Source organism: Bombina bombina, chromosome 1, assembly GCF_027579735.1.
Source record: "Bombina bombina isolate aBomBom1 chromosome 1, aBomBom1.pri, whole genome shotgun sequence".
NCBI classification, from domain to species: Eukaryota; Metazoa; Chordata; class Amphibia; order Anura; family Bombinatoridae; genus Bombina; species Bombina bombina.
The window spans coordinates 1,262,766,661-1,262,791,885 of NC_069499.1; positions in this window are offsets into that span (position 1 = coordinate 1,262,766,661).

Genomic DNA, 25,225 nt, shown 5'->3' on the forward strand with positions numbered 1-25,225 from the left:
TGTTGATTTGAAACACAACCATGATGTGTGCACCGTGTTACAGACTGTAATGAATCACATATGTAAATACATTAGCATAGCACTCACCTAAAATGAGAATATCATTTGGGGATAGTCTGCAGGTAACTGTTTTATCTTGATTTTATAGTATGTCTGAATTTTGGAAAGAAAAAGAGAAAAATATACCTATGTAACAATCAGTATATGTGCATTTGCATCCTTAGTAAAAAAAAAAAAAAAGTTTAAATTTAGACAGAAAAATAGAAAACCAGAAGAAAGCAATAGACATGGTTTCCTGTCATTTTGTTGTTGTTGTGGTAGCTGAAAGCATACTTCCTTTACAAAAGGAACAGACAAATAAGCAAGCTGAATTCAGATACAATCTAAATGTAACATATTTAAACATTATTATTTTTTATTTTTTTTGCATGAAAATGTCTCATAATAAAATTTTGCATTAAATTGCTGAATAATATAGGTAATGTATAGAAAATGGATTGTTCATTACACAAGTAGCTATGTGCAACACTGCTGCTATATACAGAGCATTGTGAGCCAAAGAAGAAAAATTGATAATAGGAGTAAATTAGAAAGTTGCTTAATTAATTAATTACATGCTCTATCTGAATCAGGAAAGAAAATGTGGGGTTTAGTATCCCTTTAAAGGGACACAAAATACTTTGAGATAATGTTTAATTGTTAATTATGCATGCTTAAAAAAAAACTTTTAAAATATATTTATGTTCCCTCTTTTCTTCAATTTAACTGTGAAAATGGTGGGTTTTCCAGTTCTGAAAAATGAAAATGCACACTGCAAACTTCACAAGCTTAAACATATAAACACCCTTTAAGGCGCTGTATTGTTGGGAGGTATTTATATTATTTATGCACATAGTACTCAGCAAGACTGGATCAATGTATTATACTCAGTGACAGTGCATTATGTCAATGTCCCTCTAAAAAGAAGATTATGGGGTCGATCCGATATAGATCGTAGTTTGCGGCGCAAGCGAGGGAACCCGCGTCGCCCGCAGTTTCAGCTCGCAACTCGAGCTATCCCATATACTGCGCCGTCAGATGCTAAAGTGCCGTAAGTCTGACAAACCAGCGATGTCCAGAAATCTGCGCAAGTACAAATTTCTGGCGTCGCCAGTGACTTACGGCACGTTAGAAACTGCCGGCGCCTACAAAACCTGACTAAAGTCTAAATCACCCGCACTGTCTAACACGCCTCCCTAACATAGCCCGACACGTCTAACCCTCTATCCGCTATCCCCCCTCACTATCCTAACAATAAAATATGTATTAACCCCTAAACCGCCGCTCCCGGAGCCCGCCGCAACCTAATAAAATTATTAACCCCTAATCTAATCCCCCTACCCCGCCGCCAGCTATATTAACTATATTAACCCTAATTATATTAGGGTTAATATAGTTAATATAGTTATTATATTATATATATTAACTATATTAACCCTAATTATATTAGGGTTAATATAGTTAATATCGTTATTATATTATATATATATAAAGTATAATAACCCTATCTAACTCTAACATCCCTAACTAAACTCTTATTAAAATAAATCTAATATTAATATTATTAATTCAAATATTCCTATTTAAATCTAAATACTTACCTATAAAATAAATCCTAAGATAGCTACAATATAATTAATAATTACATTATAGCTATGTTAGGGTTTATATTTATTTTACAGGTAAATTGTTAATTATTTTAACTAGGTATAATAGCTATTAAATAGTTATTAACTATTTAATAGCTAACTAGTTAAAATAATTACCCAATTACCTGTAAAATAAATCCTAACCTAAGTTACAAATACACCTACACTATCAATAAATTAAAGAAACTACAAATATCTATCTAAAAATACAATTAAATAAACTAAACTAAATTACAAAAAAAACAAACACTAAATTACAAAAAATAAAAAAAAGATTACAAGATTTTTAAGCTAATTACACCTATTCTAAGCCCCCTAATAAAATAATAAAGCCCCCCAAAATAAAAAAATTCCCTACCCTATTCTAAATTAAAAAAAGTTCAAAGCTCTTTTACCTTACCAGCCCTTAAAAGGGCCTTTTGTGGGGGCATGCCCCAAAGAAAACTGCTCTTTTGCCTGCAAAAAAAACACAATACCACCCCCCAACATTACAACCCACCACCCACATACCCCTAATCTAACACAAACCCCCCTTAAATAAACCTAACACTACCCCCCTGAAGATCTCCCTACCTTGTCTTCACCACACCGGGCCGAACTCCTCATCCGATCCGGGCGATGTGTTCCAGCAAGCGGCAGTGAAGTCTACTACGTAGGATTTTTTATTACAAGAAAACTGACTCATGTTGATATTTTTCTTATTGTATTGCATATAACTGATAGTTGTAAAGAGAAAAATTAGCACTTCATAAAATCGCCCCCACCCCCAAAAAAAATGTGAATTTGATACATATTTTTTTTTTAACATTTAACACAGAAAAAAAAATGTGAATCAGATTACATGTCTGCAAAAGGAGCTACCCTGTGCCCACAGTCTGTGAGATGGTCTGACCCCCTATTACTGTATATAGTTAAACTGTTTAACCCACCAGTACTGTATATAGTGAGTCAGTGACACAGTCTGTAATCTGCCGGTGAGATGGCTGGCCTGACCCTACCCACCCCAGTACTTTATAGAGTGACCACAGTAGTCTGTGACATGGTCCAGCCCCCCCGTACTGTATATAGTGGTACTGTATAGTGACACTGTTTACCCCCTGCTCCCCCATGCTGTAGTAACAAGGTTTGTGATTTGCTGGTTCCACAAACATACACACACACACATACATGCATAAATATACACACAGTCACATACATACATACACACACACATAAACACCAATGGGTAAAATAGAAACACTAACCCCTTTAGTCAGAGACAGAGACACTAGTGAAGCATCACATCACACTCACATGATAACAGTGTAGGCATTGGCAGGTCAACGTTATTTTTTTAAGCTGGGCCCCCACCCTCGGGGGGTCCGGTCGCAGTTGTGCAATTTGCACCCCCTGTAGTTCCGTCCCTGCATGTAGATGTCTATGAATGCTTGTGTGTTTTTGGTGGTGTGTGTGAGCATGTAGGAATATATAGGTGCCTGTATACTGTATATGCATATTGGTTCCTGTGTGTGCGCATGTTTCCTGTCTGCATGTGGATGTCTATGGGTGCTTGTGTGTTGTTGGTGGTGTGTGTGAACAAGTTGGAATCTGTAGCTGCCTGTATATTTGCATATAGGTGCCTGTGTGGGCACATTTTGGTGTCTGTATGTGTGCATGTGGATGTCTATGGGTGCATCATTTAAAATGACAGTGAGACATGGAAGGTCCAGGAGAGGGGGAAGGTTGCTATTTATGGGTGAAGGAGTATTTTTGTAATTTTGCTCTTGGAATCAGGTTCTTTAGACACTGCCCTGGTGATAGATATGTATGTTTATTTGAAATACATGTAAATGCATTAATAATACATTACATTTTGCAAATATAAATTAAGAAAAATATTGTTAACCTTCATCTGTGTTGTTATTCTTTTTTGCTAACATTTTTGTGCCCCATCTTTGTGCCTTGCAGTTTACTTGTGTTAAACATAATATTTTGTCCAAAGTTCAGCAGTCCTTTAATGATAATTTGTGCAAAGTAAACCTGGTGGCCCAGCAGCGGAGGGGGGAGGTGAGGGAGAGGGTGGACCCATACGCTACAGAACAAAATAAAGGGACAGAGAGGGATGGGGCATCTACACTACAGAAAAAGGGGTTTGGGGTATTGTCGAATCCCTAACTGAGGATCACGGGAGGTGGGGGGACCACTACACTATGGAAAAAAAAAATGTATAAAGTGTTTTATAGGTACTGGCAGACAGCTGCCAGTACCTAAGATAGCAGACAAAAGATAGAGGGGGGAGGGTTAGAAAGGTGTTTGAGAGGGATCAGGGAGGTTGGAGGGTAAGGGGGTATCCTACGCAGCAGAAAATATTTAATTTAAAAAAAAAGTAACCACCTTTGACTTAATTTTCAGACCCCTCATTTAGGCTCCAATCATGGAAGCATTTAAGAGGCTGTAATACCTTTATTTCAATATCTTGACGTATAAGTGGTTATTTTTATGTTGTTTTTGCCATTTTTAACAGAGTATTAATAAAGGTTATTTTTTAGGTCACACAAAACACCACAAATTTTGATTGAACACAATTTATTATACACACTATATTGTAGAACCATGAGTGCTGTACATATGTATCCTCTTTAGTGGATTTCTACCACTATTTTAGTCAATAATGTTAATAATTTGTCTAGCTATAAAGAGTTTATGACATCTTCTCTTTCTGCATTTAAAGGGATAGGAAAGTCAAAATTAAACTTGCATGATTTAGGAAGAGCATGTCATTTTGAGGCACTTTTAAATAAATTTCTATTTTCAAATCTGCTTTGTTTTCTTGGTATCCCTTGTTGAAAAATAATACACACATATCTTACACTAGTGGGAGCTAGCTGCTGATTGGTGCCTGCACACATTTGTCTCTTGTGATTGGCTAACTAGCACCTAGATTACGAGTTTGCGTTACGGTTTTAACACTGAAAAAATGTCAATTTCAGCGTAAAAACCATAACGCAGCCATGAAGAGTCTTGTCGGTATAGCTATACCCCAAGCATTTTAGCCTGTAACGCAACATCAAACCCGTACTAGTGGGTCTATTTATTCTGGGTTGTTTTCCCTTCCATATGAATCGGCTAAATATGTTCTGGATTTGTGTAGAATATCTGATGGGGATGGGTAAAATTTGCAGTATATATAGGAGTCTGGGGAAGGCGTTCATTTTAATGGAGTTTATATGGCCCATCCATGTAAGATTTTTGGCATTCCAAGAGGACAAATCACCTGACAAAGCTTCCTTAATGGTAATATAATTCAATCAGTATATCGATTCAAGGTCTTCAGCTAGGTAAACTCCTAAGCATTTTAGGGAGTTTATACATAGAGTGACCATATTGCCGCTTTAAAAAGGGGCACATATGAAAAATACATGTCAGGGCTGTTTTCAGGGCTGTTTAAAGAAATGTTTTGTATAAGAACCCTGACATATGTATTTCTCATATGGGTCCCTTTTTAAAGCGACAATACGGTCACCCTATTTATACTATATATATATTTTTGCTCAAGTTTGTAGCATGAAGGGTGAGTGAGACTCCCAGAATCTCCGACTTAGTTTTATTGATCAAGAAATTTGTGAGTTTACTAAATTGTTCAAATTCTTTTAGTAAAGGAGGAATTGATTTGTCGGGATTGGTCAGTGTAAACAGGATATTGTCTGCAAACAAGGGTAACTTGTAAATTTGATTATCAATTGATAGTCCTGTAATGTCCTGATTCCCCCTAATCCTAGCAGCCAATGTTTCTATTAGACAGGCAAAGAGCAGGGGGGGGACAAGGGTCATCCCTGGGGTGTGATATGGAATGAGGGGGAAAGAATACCGTTAAGGTTTATCCGTGCACTAGGAGAGTTGTATAAGACAAAGATTCTGTGTAACATGAGATCCCCTATGCCGAATGTTTGAAGGGTTGCCTTTAGTAATGACCAATGAACCCGGTCAAATGCTTTCTCTGCGTCTGTAGAAAGCATTATGGTTGGTATTTTAATTTCCTTTACGTGTAGGATCAAGTGAAGGTTTCGTACTGTATTATCTTTCGCTTCCCTGTTTGGGACGAAGCCCACTTGATCCTGATGGCTTATATGGGGGAGAATTAGATTAAGCCTGTTTGCTATGATTTTTGCATATAATTTAACGTCCGAATTCAACAATGAGATTGGGCAATAATTCGGTATTTGGTCTGCGGGTTTATTTGGTTTGGGTATGACAGATATATGGGCTTGTAAAGCTGAGGAAGGGAAGGATTTATTATTATCTATATCTTGAAAGTAGTTTAGGAGATGAGGATATAGTATGACACTGAATCTAGAGTAGTATGCGTTTCCAAACCCATCCGGGCCAGGGGCTTTGTTTGGGGGTAGGGTAGTCAGGGCTGTTTGGAGTTCTTTAAGGGTGAAAGGGGAATCCAAATTATTTTTTTGTTCCAATGTAAGGGAGGGTAGATTAAGTTGGGAAAGGTATGTATGAACATCTTCTGAATTAGGGGGCTGGGTGTCCCTATCCAGGTTGTTCAACTGTTCATAATATATTTTAAATCTATCTGCAATGTCTCTAGAAGCGGACCATCGCTTACCCTCCTTATCTTTAATGTTCATAATGTAACGTTTATTGTTTTTCTGTCTTAATTGTCTGGCCAATAGTTTCCTTGTTTGATAGCTCCTTCATAGTATATTTTTTTAAGAAAGAGGGCCTTTCATTTGATTTATTTTCCTAAATATAAGATCAGTTGCCTTTTTTTATGTTCAATACTATCTAACAAGGAGCGATTTTTGGGGTATTGTTTATGTATTTCCTGTAATTTGTTTATGTCTGTCAATAGGGAATTCAGGTATTTTTGATTTTGTTTTTTTTTGGCTGCTGCTACTGCTATAAGCTCCCCTCTGATAACACATTTATGGGCCTCCCATACGTGTTGTATGTCCACTTCTGTATTATTATTGAGTCTAAAATATTCTTTTATAGCAGTAGTGAGATGAAAGCATATTAATGGGTCTTTAAAGGGACAGTTCATCCAAAAAATGTATCCCCTTTAAATTATTCTCAATGATCCTTTTTACCTGCTAGAGTGTATCAAATTGGTTACAAATAGCTCCTTGCCCAGTGTGCTTAGAGGAATGTGGCTGCACCTCACTGACAAGGCCCATAGGAGGCCGAAACGATCATCTGGGGTTGTCATGTTCCTTGTTCAGAGGAGAATTGCCTGGTATTTCGGGGCTGGACTGACCTTACTTGGCAGGATCAGACTGATATACTTCAGTAAAGTTTTCTTCTGTGAAAAGCACACTGGTCTAAAAGAGGCTGCTTCCGGGTGGTAAATCGCCATAGAACAAGCCACTGAGCTGTTGTTCATTCCTGGTAGAGCGCTTCTCTCTTTGTATGCAAATTATTATGACCCTGGGGAAGTCTCCCTATGGGTGATGGGGGAAACCAGACGTGGACTCCTTGCCCAGTGTGCTTAGAGGAATGTGGCTGCACCTCACTGACGAGGCCCATAGGAGGCCGAAACGATCGTCTGGGGTTGTCATGTTCCTTGTTCAGAGGAGAATTGCCTGGTATTTCGGGGCTGGACTGACCTTACTTGGCAGGATCAGACTGATATACTTCAGGAAAGTTTTCTTCTGTGAAAAGCACACTGGTCTAAAAGAGGCTGCTTCCGGGTGGTAAATCTCCATAGAACAAGCCACTGAGCTGTTGTTCGTTCCTGGTAGAGCGCTTCTCTCTTTGTATGCAAATTATTATGACCCTGGGGAAGTCTCCCTATGGGTGATGGGGGAAACCAGACGTGGACTCCTTGCCCAGTGTGCTTAGAGGAATGTGGCTGCACCTCACTGACGAGGCCCATAGGAGGCCGAAACGATCGTCTGGGGTTGTCATGTTCCTTGTTCAGAGGAGAATTGCCTGGTATTTCAGGGCTGGACTGACCTTACTTGGCAGGATCAGACTTATATACTTCAGGAAAGTTTTCTTCTGTGAAAAGCACACTGGTCTAAAAGAGGCTGCTTCCGGGTGGTAAATCGCCATAGAACAAGCCACTGAGCTGTTGTTCGTTCCTGGTAGAGCGCTTCTCTCTTTGTATGCAAATAGCTCCTTTACTCCTATTTTAGCATTTGATATAGCTGATTCAGCCTGTGGTATAGCCACCTATACTGAAAGTTTTGATTCTGAAGTATATGCTATTGACAAGCCTAAGTAAACACAGCCATCAGAAGAAATTACACTCTCAGTGGGATGCAGGATAGTTAAGTAATAAAATGATAATTGTCCATTGTTCTCTCTATTTATTGAGCTTTGGTGTTCCAGCCAAATAAAAGATAAGGATGTGTACACAAAGTTATAACATAATGAGATATGATATCACCTTTAAGTTCAACCAATTGTAATAGGCTGTGGTTTCAAAACTATTTATAATTTCAAATGCATTAATGGAAAAACAATTTTACAGTGCACTGTCCCTTTAAGCAAAGCTTCCAAACTCCGTCATGTACTTGTGAGGTGGGCCATTTAAGAGTAAGACTAATCATAGCATGGTCTGACCATGTAAGGGGATAAATGTTAGATTTTTGAACAAGGGCTAAGCTGGTAACGTCTATTAATAAGTAGTCAATCCTCGTATAGGTTTGGTGTGGGTGAGAGAAAAATGTGAAATCTTTCCTGTCTGGGTGATCAATTCTCCAGGCATCATGTAATGCCATAGAGGCTAGCATTGCTTTTATCAATTTCAATGTTTTCTGTGGGACTGAAGAAGATTTAGATGAACAATCAATCAAGTGGTCTAGTGCTAGGTTAAAGTCCCCACCCATGATCAAACATCCTATCATCAATTCTAATAATTTATTGCGGAAGTTTTGGAAAAATTGTAGGGGATTATTATTTGGGGCGTATATATTGGCTAGTGTTACACTTTTGTTATATAGTCTTCCTGTGATAATTATATATCTTCCTTCCTTGTCTTTGTGGGAGGAGGTAATGCAGAAGGGAAGATCTTTCCTAATAAGTATTCCCACCCCATTGTGTTTAGTTGAGTGTGATGCAAAGTATGCTTCCCTGAAATTTTGAAAGGATTAAAGGGGTTCTCTTCCCCTCTTAAAGTGTGTCTCCTGATGGAATGCGATATCACACTGGAATCTTTTATATTCCCTAATGGCTGTGGATCTCTTTTGGGGAATGTTTAAACCTTTAAAGTTAAGGGAGAATATCTTTATGTTATGTAGATTGTTATCCATTAGTTAAAAAGTGTCTGTGGGGTCTAGTAGGCTGTGAGTAGTAAAATTAGGAGAGTATAATGTGAGAAATATCTAACTAAGTGATTTGTTATGAGACACATTTTGAATAGGCATTGCAATAACAGAATATACAAAAAAACAAACCAATAATGTAAAAGAGATTGCAATTGTCAGGAGAAAACAAGCAACGAGATTTTAATAAACTAAACAATATAAACATGAACATGAATTATGTGCATTTTTCCATTGATGCACTATTCTGGGTGGAAGAATGTCATCAGGTTACAGAGCAAGGTAGGAAGGAGCAAGCACTGCAAAGAGATACTGTATAGAAACATCCAAGTTTATTGTTGAAAACTAAAAATATCCAGATCAAAGTACTTTTACATATACCAAAAAATGCAGACAGACAACAGGCACGACGTCTGACGCATTTCGCGCCCCCTAGTGGCGCTTATTCATAGACATAGGAATTACACTAAACAAACCACTTTTAAGAAGCAAACCTGCATATGATAGGCCAATAGACGGCCAACAGGTACATACAATTAAAAATCAATAATAAGACACAAGTGAGCACTCAAAAACAGGAGAACGAGTTTAGAAACAGATCCACTTAGTTAGATATCATAACAACTTTAAAACATGATTCAAATAAATGTAAAAGTAACATCCAAGCCAATATGTTCTAAGTTCATTACTAGCACTAAGTTAACAATTCATTACTAGCGCTAAGTAAATACCTAATACATAAGACTAAGCAACAATAAAAGGCAAGATACATACATAAATCCTGATAGTAGCAATGGCAAGCGCTCCGAAAATCCTCCTCTTTCTTCCGTGTGTCTTCTGACGTTCTTCATGCTGAGCGTCACTTCGGCCACCCGGTCCTGCAAACAGGGAGTTCCTCTGGGAACCAGACACAAACACCACAGTCCGGTGCTAGATGGAACAGAGTAGGAAAGCCTCACCTATGCCTACCAAGTAACGAAAGTCCAGCAAAGAAAAATTCCCAGCACAACGGAGGTGTTTCAATAACACACAGGAACAGTGTGTAAAATAAAAAAATGTTCTTTATTCATCCATATAAAAACAGCAATCAGATCAATAAGAAGTAGAAGTCAATCTGGTCAAACATGTTTCGTTAGTGAAAACTTAACTTCCTCAATGACCTAGGGATTGGGGTGCTAACATTCATACTTAAATAGGGAAAACACACACCCTTGACCCTTGTATAATGAATTAATTAAATTAAATTAACTCTTTCAGTGTCTCACAACATTTAATTGACTGCTCCCTTACCCTATTTACTGGCTACTCTTGCAATGTAAAATAATAAAGAAATGTCCAGCACAGAGGGTACTGTATGCACACTACAGGAGTGCCACAAAACTCCTAAATAAGCATACAAAGAATCCAAAATGTGGAAGCAAAATAGGAGTTTTATTATAAACACACACAGGAACAGCAGAGCAACATTTCAGGAGTAACCCCTTTGTCAAGCTCTTACAATGTAAACTGTATATATACATAGATCTATCAAATAACATTTCTCTATTCATGTTTACTATATAACAAATCTTTCAAGATAAATGCATACATAACTAAATATAGACAATAATGATACTAAACTATTCTGGCTGAGTGAGAACTCCCTTACACATATCATGTTTTATTTTATTATCTGATATTACTTTTGAACAATGATGAAAAATAATGAAATGAAAAAATGAAAGAATAAGAAATAAAAAAGTATAATTGCTCAAATTAGATGCATACTGATATTAATATTTTTGTTTTTTTTTCTTGTCTTATAACATGGTTGTGAAAAGAGTTGTATACATGCTTGCATTAAATACATATTTTACAAACCTTTAATCAACAAACACTTTTACATCCCATTCACTATTTAGTCCTGCTGGAATCCTAGTTCCCAACTAGAAGATCCAAAAAATATCATGTATTTAGCATTACAATTGATATATTGTTTGATCTTGAATGTTTTGGATTCATCTTGAGATGTAAATTCATCCCCAAGAACAATATAGGCACGTCTTACATCTCCTACTACTACATCTATAGTATCCTGTTTTTTTAGCTAGCCAGTTCCTTTTATCATCTACAGGCAACATGGAAGGTGACAACATATTGCCAAGAGTTCTAGATTTTCTACTCACAAAAGTAACACCTGAGTCAATTATCTCATTCATTATTTTATCAATTCTCAAAATGGGCAATGCCCTTCAATGACGTCTCACACTTGACTGTATTCTTTGCTGTAAGTTATAATAAAGAAAGGTTTATTGTTTTACTTCCTATTATGATTTTTCATTTTTAACTTTAACATAGAATCTCTTTCCATATTATCAACTTGTTCCTTTGCAATGTTAAGTTGATCAGCAATATGCTCGCCGTATTCAGCATTGCAACAGCAGCTCACAAGAGCTGCTGGTGCAACGCTGCCCCCTGCAGACTCGCGGCCAATGGGCCGCCAGCTGGGGGGTGTCAATCAACCCGATCGTACTCGATCGGGTTGATTTCCGGCGATGTCTGTCCGCCTGCTCTGAGCAGACGGACAGGTTATGGAGCAGCGGTCATAACACGGGGCATCAAGCTCCATTCTGAGCTTGATAGATAGGCCCCATTAGGTTTATTTACATTGTGTGTGGCATCTGTCTGCAAAACAAATGCTGATACAGTACCGTCTTCTATTCTTTCTTCTCCTGCACTGTCAAAATCAGAGGAATTATAATCATAGTCAGTGTCCTGATCATTGAATGTGACTTTCTTTGTTGATTTATTCTGTTGTACTCTTCTAAATTTCTTTCTTCCACCTATATGTGTTCACCTATAGACACTATTGTTTTCATAATTACTTTTATCGCTAGAGATCTTACATTTCTTAAACTTCCACATGTTCTCCTTAATTTCAAGTATTACACATCTGATCTTTTCATCATACTTTTTAAATTCCTCATTGGCTGCAAATGGACGTATGAATTCCTGTCCTTTTTTAATTTCGTTATTTAAATCCAACTTTTGTTGTTTTTATACTCATATAATAAGACCATTAGAGCCAAAGAGCAATTAGTGAGAATGTCATTCCATTTTGCTATAAATACACTATTTGTTACTTCAAATGATGGAAATGTCCTTATTTGTAAGCCTCTTGGAATACGCAGAAACATTTTTTAAATCATAAAAGTCTTTGGCCTCTATTTATCAAAGGTCTTGCGGACCTGATCCGGCAATTCCTGTCCGCCTGCTCAGAGCAGGTGGACAGGGTTATGGAACAGCGGTCTTTAGACCGCTGCTTCATAACTTGTGTTTCTGGCGAGTCTGAAGACTCGCCAGAAATACGGCCCTTCAAGGTCCGTACAGAGCGTGATAAATATGGGCCTTTATGTCAAGTTCCAATCTTGTATCCAATTTCAATATTTTTTCCATTTTGATGAATAAAGTGTCCAAATTTTCATTGGCTTCTTTTTCCACTATGTCCTCATCAAAGTTGTCACAGTTAATAGTTAAGTCCTCAAATTGCTGAAATACAAAGCTCTGAGTAGCCATACTGCTACTTCTATTTCTATGATATGTTCTGCACAGTGGATGATAATTCCTGCAGTTCCCATTATTGGAGTACTAATATCAATCTCCAGGTTGAAAAAAACTGTCAATATGTAATTTGTGGTATAAAGAACAATATGTTGGACACAATGATATTAAAGACCCGTAACTTTTTCATGCTACATTATAGTGCTGAGATACCCAATACATAAGACTAAGAAAAAATACATGGCAAGATACATAAATAAATCCTGAATGCAGCAATAGTAAGCGCTCTCAAAATCCTCCTCTTTCTTCCGTGTGTCTTCTGACGTTCTTCACGCTGAGCGTTACTTCCGCCGCCCGGTCCTGCAAACAGAGAGTTCCTCCGGGAACCAGACACAAACATCACAGTCCAGTGCTAGACGGAACAGAGTAGGAAAGCCTCACCTATGCCTCCCAAATAACGAAAGTACAGCAAAGAAAATGTTCTTTTATCATCCATATAAAAACAGCAATCAGCAATCAGATCAATAAGAAGTAGAAGTAAATCTGGTCAAACATGTTTCGTTAGTGAAAACGTAACTTCCCCAATAACCTAGGGATTGAGGTGCTAACAGTCATACTTAAATAGGTCAAAAAACACACACCCTTGTATAATGATTTAATTAAATTAACTCTTTCAAGCAGAATCTTTGTTATAATTTATGACATCTGCTGTGGCTAATCACTTTAATGGGTACCACTTTACCATCAAAGCAGATATGACAATTCAAGTCATTGATATAGCAACTGTTACAACTAGGGGTGGGAATAGATTCAAAATCTTAGAGAAGAAGGAATTATTTTGGATGTTTAAACTAAAAACTTGTCCTCCCATGGGTATGAATAGGGAGTGTGACATCAACCATTTTATTGATAAATAAACTATATATGACTCATTTTTTATTTTTATTTTATGTCACTCTTCTTATCTATTTCATCTTATGTTATTGTATCACTGTACCCTCATTTTGAACTATGGTCAGGTTTGATTTATCAATTATGAATAATAATATGGTTTATTAGCTAAGGGATTACATATCTATTGCTCATATTCTATATCTTCTTATATTTAGTATATGTATGTATCTCGCCATTTATTCAGGTAGATTACGAGTTTTGCGTTATGAGGGGTGCGGTGCTAACTTGCAAGTTATTGTCACCACTCACTTCCCTACAGCGCTGGTATTACAGGTTTACAAAAACCCGGCGTTATCAGGCAAAAAAGAGCGTAGAGCAAAATTGAGCTCCATACCGCACTCCAATACCAGCGCTGCTGAAAGCTGCAGTGAGCTGGTTTTACGTGCTCGTGCACGATTTCCCCATAGACATCAATGGGGAGAGCTGGCTGAAAAAAATGAAAAAAAGGAGAGAGAGAGAAGTTGACAGTAGTTCAGCACTCAAATGGGTATCCACATGAAGCCATATAATGAGGTATAGGAGAGATCACCAGGAATCAGTGATCAGTTAAAACGTAACTTTTACTATAATGTATTAATAAAATAATATGCAAAAAACATATGTGCTCTTATAAACAAAGTGATTTAATACTTAGATTAAAAATGAAATAAGGGTGCAGGCCTCCTCGGTATATCTATAAGGCAAAGACTATATGGATAATATAACTCAGCGACATAGCACAATGCAAACCAATACAGGGAGCTCGTGGATTGCAAAAGGCACTATCTGAAAAAGAGGATTGACCTCGTAACAAAGTATACTATTCTATGCAATACTGGAGCCCTGGTGAGCAAAGTGCTGTGTCACTGACCGGGAGGGCAAGCCTCAAAACTATAGAGTTTAGCAGCCAATATAGAGGAGAAAGCAATAAGGAGGACGGCACAAACATCCTAAACACGTCTGATGTGCATTTCGCCGCTAGCACGGCTTTAGCAATAAAGGAGCGTAAAGCTCCGTAACGCAGCCCCATTGATTCCTATGGGGAAACAAAATTTATGTTTACACCTAACACCCTAACATGAACCCGAGTCAAAACACCCCTAATGTGCCACCCCCGACATCACCGACACCTACATTACACTTATTAACCCCTAATCTGCCACCCCCGACATCGCCAACACCTACATTATACTTATTAATCCCTAATCTGCCACTCCGGACATCGCCGCCACTATAATAAACATATTAACCCCTAAACCGCCACACTCCTGCCAACACTAGTTAAATATTATTAACCCCTAATCTGCCACCCCTAACATCACCGCCACCTACCTACATTTATTAACCCCTAATCTGCCGCCCCCAACATTGCCACCACTATACAAAATGTATTAACCCCTAAACCGAAGTCTAACCCTAACACCCCCTAATTTAAATATAATTAAAATAAATCTAAATAAAAATTACTATCATTAGCAAAATAATTCCTATTTAAAACTAAATACATATAAAATAAACCTTGAGCTAGCTACAATATAACTAATAGTTACATTGTAGCTAGCTTAGGGTTTATTTTTATTTTACAGGCAAATTTGTACTTATTTTAACTAGGTAGAATAGTTACTAAATAGTTATTAACTATTTACTAACTACCTAGCTAAAAAAAATACAAATTTACCTGTAAAATAAAACCTAACCTGTCTTACACTAACATCTAACCTTACACTATAATTAAATAAATTACCTAAATTAAATACAATTACCTAAATTACAAAAACAAACAAACACTAAATTACACAAAATAAAAAAAGAAATTATCAGGAGAAGTCTTCATCCAAGCGGCAAGAAGTCCTCAACGAAGCGGGAGAAGTTTTCATCCAAGCCGGCAGAAGTGGTCCTCCAGGTGGGCAGAAGTCTTCATCCAGACGGCATCTTCTATCTTCATCCGTCCGGCGCGGAGTGGCTCCATCTTCAAGACATCCGGCACGGAGCATCCTCTTCAATCGACGTCTTCTTGCAGAATGAAGGTTCCTTTAAATGATGTCATCTAAGGTGGCGTCCCTTGAATTCCGATTGGCTGATAAAATTCTATCAGCTAATCGAATTAAAGGTGAAAAAATCCTATTGGCTGATGCAATCAGTCAATAGGATTGAGCTTCAATCCTATAGGCTGATTGGATCAGCCAATAGGATTGAGCTTGCATTCTATTGGCTGTTCCAATCAGCCAATAGAATGCGAGCTTAATCCTATTGGCTGATTGGATCAGCCAATAGGATTGAAGCTCAATCCTATTGGCTGATTGCATCAGCCAATAGAATTCTATCAACCAATCGGAATTCAAGGGATGCCATCTTGGATGACATCACTTAAAGGAATCATCATTCCAGAAGAGCCGTCGTATGAAGAGGATGCTCCACGCTGGATGTCTTGAAGATGGACCCGCTCTGCGCCGGATAGATGAAGATAGAAGATGCTGTCTGGATGAAGACTTCTGCCCGTCTGGAGGACCACTTCTGCAGGCTTGGATGAAGACTTCTCCCGGCTTCGTTGAGGACTTCTTGCCACTTGGATGAAGACTTCTCCTGGCTTCATTGAGGATGGATGTCCAGTCTTCATTACTGTAAGTGGATCTTCCAGGGTTAGTGTTAGGTTTTTTTTAAGGGTTTATTGGGTGGGTTTTATTTTAAGAGGCAATCCCTCTCTGAACAAGAGAAACAGAGGCTGCTTCTAGGGTGGTAACTAGCCATAGAACAAGCTATTATGCTATTGTTTGTTCCCAGGTTGAGCGTTTCTCTCTTTTTATGTATGCAAATTATGACACTTACGGAAGTCTCCCTAAGTATGATGCTGGAAACCAGACGTGGACCCGTTGCTCAGTGTGCCTAGAGGGATATGGCTGCACCTCACTGACGAGGCCCACAATAGGCCGAAACGTACATCTGGGGTTTTGCTGTTTCTCTCGTTCAGAGAGGGATTGCCCGGTATTTCAGGGCTGGCCTGTACTGTTAAGTCAGGATCAGACTGATATGCTACAGGAAAGTTTTTCTCTGTGAAAGGCACATATTGAGCAAAAAGAGGCTGCTTCTAAGGTGGTAACTAGCCATAGAACAAGCTATTATGCTATTGTTCGTTCCCAGGTTGAGCACTTCTCTCTTTTTATGTATGCTATTGGTAGTTTAGTTTAGGCTAGTTTTTTTTTTTAATTTTGTAGGGGCTTTTTTTATTTTGATAGGGCTATTAGATAAGGTGTAATTAGTTTAAATATCTGATACATTTTTTTAATTTTGTGTAATTTAGTGGGGGGGTTGTAATTTAGGTAATTGTATTTAATTTAGGTAATTGATTTAATTGTAGTGTAAGGTTAGGTGTTAGTGTAACTCAGGTTAGGTTTTATTTTACAGGTAAATTTGTATTTATTTTAGCTAGGTAGTTAGTAAATAGTTAATAACTATTTAGTAACTATTCTACCTAGTTAAAATAAATACAAACTAACCTGTAAAATAAAGATAAACCCTAAGCTAGCAACAATGTAACAGTTATATTGTAGCTAGTTTAGGGTTTATTTTTTAGGTAAGTATTTAGTTTTAAATAGGAATAATTTAGTTAATGATAGTAATTTTATTTATATTTATTTAAATTATATTTAAGTTAGGGGGTGTTATGGTTAAACTTAGGTTTAGGGGATAATAAATTTAGAATAGTGGCGGCAACATTGGAGGCGGCAGATTAGGGGTTAATAAATGTAGGTAGGTTGCGGCGACATTGGGGGAGGGAGATTAGGGGTTAATAAATATAATGTAGGTGTCTGCGATGTTGGGGGCAGCAGATTAGGGGTTCATATGTATAATGTAGGTGGCGGCGATGTCCGGAGCAGCAGATTAGGGGTTAATAAGTATAATGTAGGTGTCGGCGATGTCGAGAACGGCAGATTAGGGGTTAATAACTTAAGTGTAAGATTAGGGGTTCATGTTAGGGTGTTAGGTGTAAGCATAAAATGTGTTTCCCCATAGGAATCAATGGGGCTGTGTTACTGAGTTTTACGCTGCTTTTTTGCAGGTGTTAGAATTTTTCGTTGAGGACTTCTTGCCGCTTGGATGAAGAATTCTCCTGGCTTCGTTGAGGATGGATGTCAGGTCTTCATAACTGTAAGTGGATCTTCGTGGGTTAGTGTTAGTTTTTTTTTTAAGGGTTTATTGGGTGGGTTTTATTTTTAGATTAGGGTTGGGCAATTGAAAAAGAGCTAAATGTCCTTTTAAGGGCAATGCCCATACAAATGCCCTTTTCAGGGCAATGGGGAGCTTAGGTTTTTTTAGTTAAGATTTTTCTGTAAAAAACAAAGAAAACGCATCCCATCTAAGAGTAAAAGTTTTATTTGAACAATAATAGCGCTTGTAAAAAACACACTTACAAGATATTAAAAATGTTCAGGCATATCAAGAACAAACATAGACAAATGCTCTGAGCCGTGCCTTTGACGTATTATTAAACCCGACCAGGAGGTAGATGGTAGCAGTCCCAAACGAGGTAGGGGCCAGAGTCTCTCGTGGGCTCTCCAGTCAGGATGGGATGGTTCGAATACGTGCGTGACGTCAGAGCGTTGATGACCTCAACGCGTTTCTTCCTATAACGTTAGGACTTTCTCAAGTCTGACTAAGACTGTTTTTCATTACCCTGATTTGGGAAGCGCTGAATATTTTTAGTTTGTTTTTTTTTTGTTTTGTTTTGTTTTTTTAGTTAAGATTTTATTTGGGAGGTTGGTTGGTTTTACTGTTGGGGGGTTGTTTGTATTTTTTTTTTACAGGTAAAAGAGCTGATTTCTTTGGGGCAAGGTAGTTAGTAAATAGTTAATAACTATTTAGTAACTATTCTACCTAGTTAAAATAAATACAAATTTACCTGTAAAATAAAAATAAACCCTAAGCTAGCAACAATGTAACAATTAGTTATATTGTAGCTAGCTTAGGGTTTATTTTATAGGTAAGTATTTAGTTTTAAATAGGAAAAATTTAGGTAATGATAGTAGGTTTTATTTAGATTTATTTTAATTAAATTTAATTAAGTTAGGGGGTGTTAGAGTTAGGGTTAGACTTAGGTTTAGGGGTTAATACATTTAGTATAGTGGTGGCGACGTTGGGGGCGGCAGATTAGGGGTTAATAAATGTAGGTGGGGGCGGCAATGTTAGGGGCGGCAGATTAGGGGTTAATAATATTTAACTAGTGTTTTTAATGCGGGAGTGCGGCAGATTAGGGGTTAATAAATTTATTTTAGTGTTTGCGATGCGGAAGGGCCTTGGTTTAGGGGTTAATAGGTAGTTTATGGGTGTAAGTGTACTTTTTAGCACTTTAGTTATGAGTTTTATGCTACAGCTTTGTAGCGTAAAACTCATAACTACTGACTTTCAGTTTACGGTAGCGATCTTAACGGTATAGGGTGTACCGCTCACTTTTTGGCCTCCCAGGCAGACTCGTAATACCGGTGCTATGGAGGTCCCATTGAAAAAGGACTTTTTGAAAGCTGCGGTAATTACGTTGCGTTACGGCCAAAAAAGTGTGCGGTGCCCCTAAACCTGCAAAACTCGTAATAGCAGCGGTAGTGAAAAAGCAGCATTATGAGCCTTAACGCTGCTTTTTCACTCATACCGCAAAACTGCGTAATCTAGCCGATTGTTTCTTAGTCTTATATATTAAGTATTTACTTAGCGCTAGAAATGAATTGTGAACTTAGTGCCAGTAATGAACTTAGAACATATTGGCTTGGATGTTACTTTTACATTTATTTGAATCATGTTTTAAAGTTGTTATGATATATAACTAAGTGGATCTGTTTCTACATTTGTTCTCCTGTTTTTGGGTGCTCATCTGTGTCTTATTGTTGTTTTTTAATTGTATGTACCTCTTGGCCGTCTATTGGAATGTCATATGCAGGTTTGCTACTTATAAGGGGTTCGTTTAGTGTAATTCCTATGTCTATGAATAAGCGCCACTAGTGGGCGCAAAACGCGTCAGACGTGGTGCCTATTGTCTGTCTGCATTTTGTGGCATATGTATATGTGCTTTGCTCTGGCTTTTTTTAGTTTTCTACAATAAACTTGGATGTTTTTATACAGTATCTCTTTGCAGTGCCTGCTCCTTCTTACCTTGCTCTATTGCTCCTGTGGCATGATTCCGCCACTGCTACGGCACTCCGTGACAGCTAGTGGTCTGTGAATGACCTTTCACTAGTGGGTTCATTTCTGCTGTTGGGGATGAGATGATCGGAAGCTGCTTGGACCGGTGTTTTGTTTGTCATCGTTACACTTTTAGCATTCAAACAGTGTCTATGTATAACTAGGAGTTGTCAAGTATATCGATACAGTCATTAACTGAAATAATGGAGAAAGAGGAATATCTTGTGCTTCCGTTACTGAGAGGAAAAGGCATGGAGCATTATTATGTGTAATACCAGCACCTTTCAGCAATATATAGATGTTATGAGGCCTCTAAAGGTAAAGCCACGTGGCTGGACAGAGCAGTAAGGCACCCTATGGTAGACATTATATAAACAAAATGCATAAAAATATATAGGATGGAAAAAAAAAACACATAGTATACGTCATACCACTGCTCAGAGGTCCTCGTCACATCTATCTATCTATTGGGTTCTTGTAAAGTGTGGCTATTCACCCGTAAGGGTCTCAAGGCACTGAGGGTTGCAGTTCAGTCGAAGAGCCAGGTCTTGAGGTCCTTTCTGAACTTAGTTAGGGAGGTAGCTTGTCTAAGGTGCAGAGGGAGGGTGTTCCAAGTCTTGGCAGCCAGGTGAGAGAAGGATCTGCCTCCCGCTGTGGTTTTCCTGATGCAGGGGATGACAGCGAGGGCTTGGTCAGCCGATCGAAGTTGTCTGGCAGTGGTGTAGAAGGTAACCCAGTGGTTCAAGTATTCGGGACCGATGTTGTGGAGGGCCTTGAATGCGTGGGTGAGAAGCTTGAAGGTTATTCTTTTGTTGATGGGGAGCCAGTGCAGGTCCCGCAGGTATTTGGTGATGTGGCATTGACAAGGGATGTCAAGGATTAGTCTGGCCAAGGAGTTCTGGATGCGCTGTAGTCTCTTTTGGAGCTTGATGGTGGTGCTGGCATAGAGTGCGTTACCATAGTCCAGTCGGCTGCTGAGAAGGGCGTGAGTCTTCCTGGTCTTGGTTGGGATCCATTTGAAGATATTTCGCAGCAGGTGAAGTGTGTGGAAGCATGCAGAAGATTTGCCGGTCCCTGGAGAGCAATGAGTCCAGGATGACACCTAGATTTCGTGCATGGTCGGTGGGGGTTGGAGGGTGTCCAAGGGCTGTGGGCCACCAGGAGTTATTCCACGCGGATGTGGTGGGACCGAGGAGGAGGACTTCGGTCTTGTCTGCGTTCAGCTTTAGGCAGTTGTAGTTCATCCAGGTGGCGACTGCTGTCAGCCCTTCGTGGACGTTTCTCTTGGCGGTGGTGGGGTTACTGGTGAGTGAGATTATTAGCTGGGTGTCGTCGGCGTAGGAGACCCCTCCGGGTCCCCTACTTTTTTTTTCCCAAGAAAAGCATCTTTGTAAGTTAAATTTTAAGTGCTCGCTGAGGTGGAGGGGTCCATCTTGGGTCTTTTTTGTTGCTGAACTTTGGTCCATTAAGTGTTGTGTTCCAAAGAAGATGAAGGCACTTCAATAATTCTTTCAACGGGTGGCACAAATGTTAGAGTCAGGCTTTTCGCCAAAGAGTCCAGATAGAGTGAGTTACAATAAGGATAAAGGGAAAGCCCCAGCGATAGCGAACGTTGTTCTCTTGCAGAACATACTTTTGTGATGAATTTAACTTCTTTCTGCCGCTGAATTATTTGAGAGCTAAGGTCTTGGTATAGTTGCAGGCTATGCCCCTGGATTTTATAGGTTGTCTATTCCTGGCGGCTTGACAAATTTCTTCTTTTGTTGTAAATTTTATTAACTTTAGTATGATATCCCTGGGAGGAGCAGGGGGTTTAGTGGGAGGCCTCAAAGGTCTATGCACCCTCTCAATATCATTGTTCAGTAGTGGAGGGGGCGTTAAAAAGTGGAATAAATCTTTGACATATGTTTTAAGTTATTCTTGAGTAATCTCTTCTGGAACTCCTCTGATCCGAAGGTTATTCCTTCTTCCCCTGTTATCGAGGTCTTCAATTTTCTCTTGTAGGTTTTGGATCATGGAATCTTGAATAGACAGTTTCTGAGTGTTAGAGCTGACTATGGTGTTTAAGTTGTCCTGTCCATCTTCTAAGTAATCAATCCAAGAGCCCATCTCGTTCAGATCCTTCTTGAGATCTCTCAGTTCCTCCTTTTTAAAGGATTTCAATGATTCCAGGTTGGTCTTTGAAGGGAGACCTGCAATTTGGGAATGTATGGCTAGTAATGACTCATGTTTATTCCCAGGTTTAGCTAGTTAAAACGTCTGGAGAGACTGTCTCTTGTGAGATATCTGTAGCATTAAGATCTGCTGCTTGAAAAAATGAGGACACAGAAGGTACCAAAGATGGTGGTTTGTTTGCTTTATCCATTTTAGATATGGTGAGTCCACAAAATCCTCATTTACTAGTGGGAATATCACTCCTGGCCAGCAGGAGGAGGCAAAGAGCACCACAGCAAAGCTGCTATATATGTCACTTCCCTTACCCATTGTGGTGACATAACTTACTGACCTAGCTGTTATTGAAATCCCTTCCCCCCAGATATACCTTTCTCTCTGAACTAGGTGTTTAATTAAAGACAATCCAGTTAGCTTTGACTGACATGTGCTAGGCCAAAACCCTTTGAAATTAGAATAAAATTGGGAAAACACTCTCTCTTTCTCTTTCTTATCCTGTTGCTGAAAGGATGGCTGATTTTGGACACACTGGAGAATGTGGCTAAGTATATTCCTTGGATAAAATCCTGTGATTATTTTAGCAGTGTTGCAGAAATTGTAGTATTGTAGTAAAGTTGCCCTGTCTTAATTATTTGAACTGTTTTACTGTAAAATAGATGTGTATATATACCTGTAAATCTTTCTCTTATTATTAACATATATGGATTCCTTATAAATTCTTTGGAAAAGAATGGAGACTCTTTTTAAAGTGTTTATTTCACAACTTACTTGTATTGGTTTAGTGGTTTTACCATAGAGATTTAAATTAGAATTATATTTAGTATAAAGTAAAAATATTTTACATTAATTAATAACCACAAATTGGCGGCCATGAAGTTGTAGACAAATCCATATGCCAATTAGTTTTGCATGAATTAAATAATATGTTGATTTAATTTTAGAATATTGCAGGATATATCTTTTAAATGTTTCTCAAGAAAAGCATGGTTTTAAAAACCTGTATTTCTGGTCTGTATAAATTTGCATTTCCATAGAGTCTACCTATAACCCCCAGTCATTCTCTTTGCCTCTCGTGCAAGGAGGAAGTGAAGTAATTAGGTGTCCTGATTAAGATTCTTCTATCAAGTTTTTTTATTTTGAAGTCTGGGCAAGATTGCTCTGGCTTTCCATCACAATTTGGGTATAGCTGTACTCCACGTTAGTCTCTTCAGCAGGGCTGTGGTGGCTTTAAAGCAGATAGGAACTTGTAGAGTGGACTTTGCTGCATTTTCCTAACATGTTGCTGCCCTGGGTAAGCTTACTCTGTCTTTCTTTTTACACAGGTCTCTGTGAGGAGTGGCATCCTCTCATACACAGTCATCTGACTGCCGGACGGCTAGAATGCAGGTAAGTGCCTTTGTTCTTCTGGGGCTAGAAGGCTGGCACTGTTGGGGTTAAGGACCCTCTGCTGTTAAGTGGGACAAATCCTGAGGGATTCTTAGGGCAGTATGCAGGCACGTTAGTCATGAGACTTAGAGACTAGGGGTTACTCTCCTTCATAGTAAGTAAGTGGTTAACCCAGGGGCGGCACTCCTGGTGGTGCAGCTGTCGCCACTGCGACCTGGCCCCGTGAGGTCCGCCTTAAGGGGGGCCAGCTTTTGTTTTTTTTACTAAGCACAACGTTGACCTGGCTGCCACAGTGTGCATGTTCAGACTGTGTCCACTCTCTGACTAGGGGTTTAGAAAGTGCTGTTAAACTTTTACGGCAATGATCCCATTCCATAACTGTGACGTCTGGTGCATTGGTGGTTGGCGCCTTATCCGCTCCTGACTGACTGCACGTGTAGTCAGTCAGTGAGAGAGAGTGGTGCAACAGTGCGAAGGCAGAGAGCTGAGCGATGAGGGGCCTGAGGGTGTCTAGAGACATTCACGGTGAGTCAAGTGTGAGTGCCTGCCTGACCTGTACAGTAAAGTAACAACACCCATACTTTACTGGTGCAGTGCAGGAAACAGCCATAACTAATGGCTTATGGCACTGTGATTTAGTGTGTGAAACTGTTAACTGAGCTCTACTGCTCAGTGCAACGCAGACCTGCAACTCAGTTCTAATTGATAGTAAACATGACTGGTGAGTGACGGTGTATAATAGTAAAACGTCTTTACTATTATACAACGTCACTCACCGGTCATGTTTACTATCAATTAGAACTAAGTTGCAGGTCTGTATTGCACTGAGCAATTGAGCTCAGTTCAAATGTAAACATGACCGCTGCCCACATATTACCCTCAGAAGCCCACACTGGTAGAACCTACAGACAGCCCTTTGAATAACAGCAGGTAGCACAGTGCCACAGACAACCTGTGTTAAACCCTTTGTATATGTTAAGAGAGTGATCTGTAAATACAATAATACACATGTCCTGCATAAAACACAGTGACAGGCTTGTAAATGCTAAACAATCTGTGTAAAACAACATAAGCCACTGGCATGGCGACTGAAGACAGGTATATTTCCTATTACTGCCCTATTACATGACCCCTCGCCCTATAACTGCACTGTACCTATCACTGCACTATTACATGACCCTTCACCCTATAACTGTCCTGTACCTATCACTGCCCTGTACTCACCCTATAACTGCCCTGTACCTATCACTGCACTATTACATGACCCTTCACCCTATAACTGTCCTGTACCTTTCACTGCCCTGTACTCACCCTATAACTGCCCTGTACCTATCACTGCTCTATTACATGACCCCTCACCCTATAACTGCCCTGTACCTATCACTGCCCTAGAACATGACGCCTCACCCTATAACTGTCCTGTACCTATCATTGCCCTATTACATGACCCCTCACACTATAACTGTCCTGTACTTATCACTGCCCTATTATATGACCCCTCACCCTTTAACTGCCCTGTATCTATCACTGCCCTATTACATGACCCCTCACCCTATCATTGTAGGTTTAAACTTACAGCTTTTTGTATGCATGTTCCTATCCAGAAAAAAAAACTAATTCTTACCAGGCTTGCAAAGGTAGTATTGGTTATAGAAAAGCTATATACACTGGAGGTGACCACTGGAATCAACCTCCCAGTGTGTGGAGAGAGAGAACCCAGCCCATTTAAATGGGTGTTCTCAATACTTATGCTCATGTGCTATCTGCTAATGTTCATGCAGACATTTCCCTTATGTTGTGTGGCTATTTACCTACTAGTTCTTTCATTCTGGTCACTTTTTTGTGCTGTGATGCTCTTTTGTACTTCTGCTTCTGGCATGTGCTCAGATAATTGTATGTTCAGTGACCTTGGGCCTGGGTGTATAATAATATTCTTGAAGAGAATGAGCCGGGTGCTTAGTGCACAGGCCTTGGGTTTTAACCAATAATCATCAGTTGGCTTTTCCTGGATCTAAGCCAGCAAACCAAGCATTTACATTATTCTAAAGTGTGTGTGTATGTAGGCAGTGTGTATGTAGT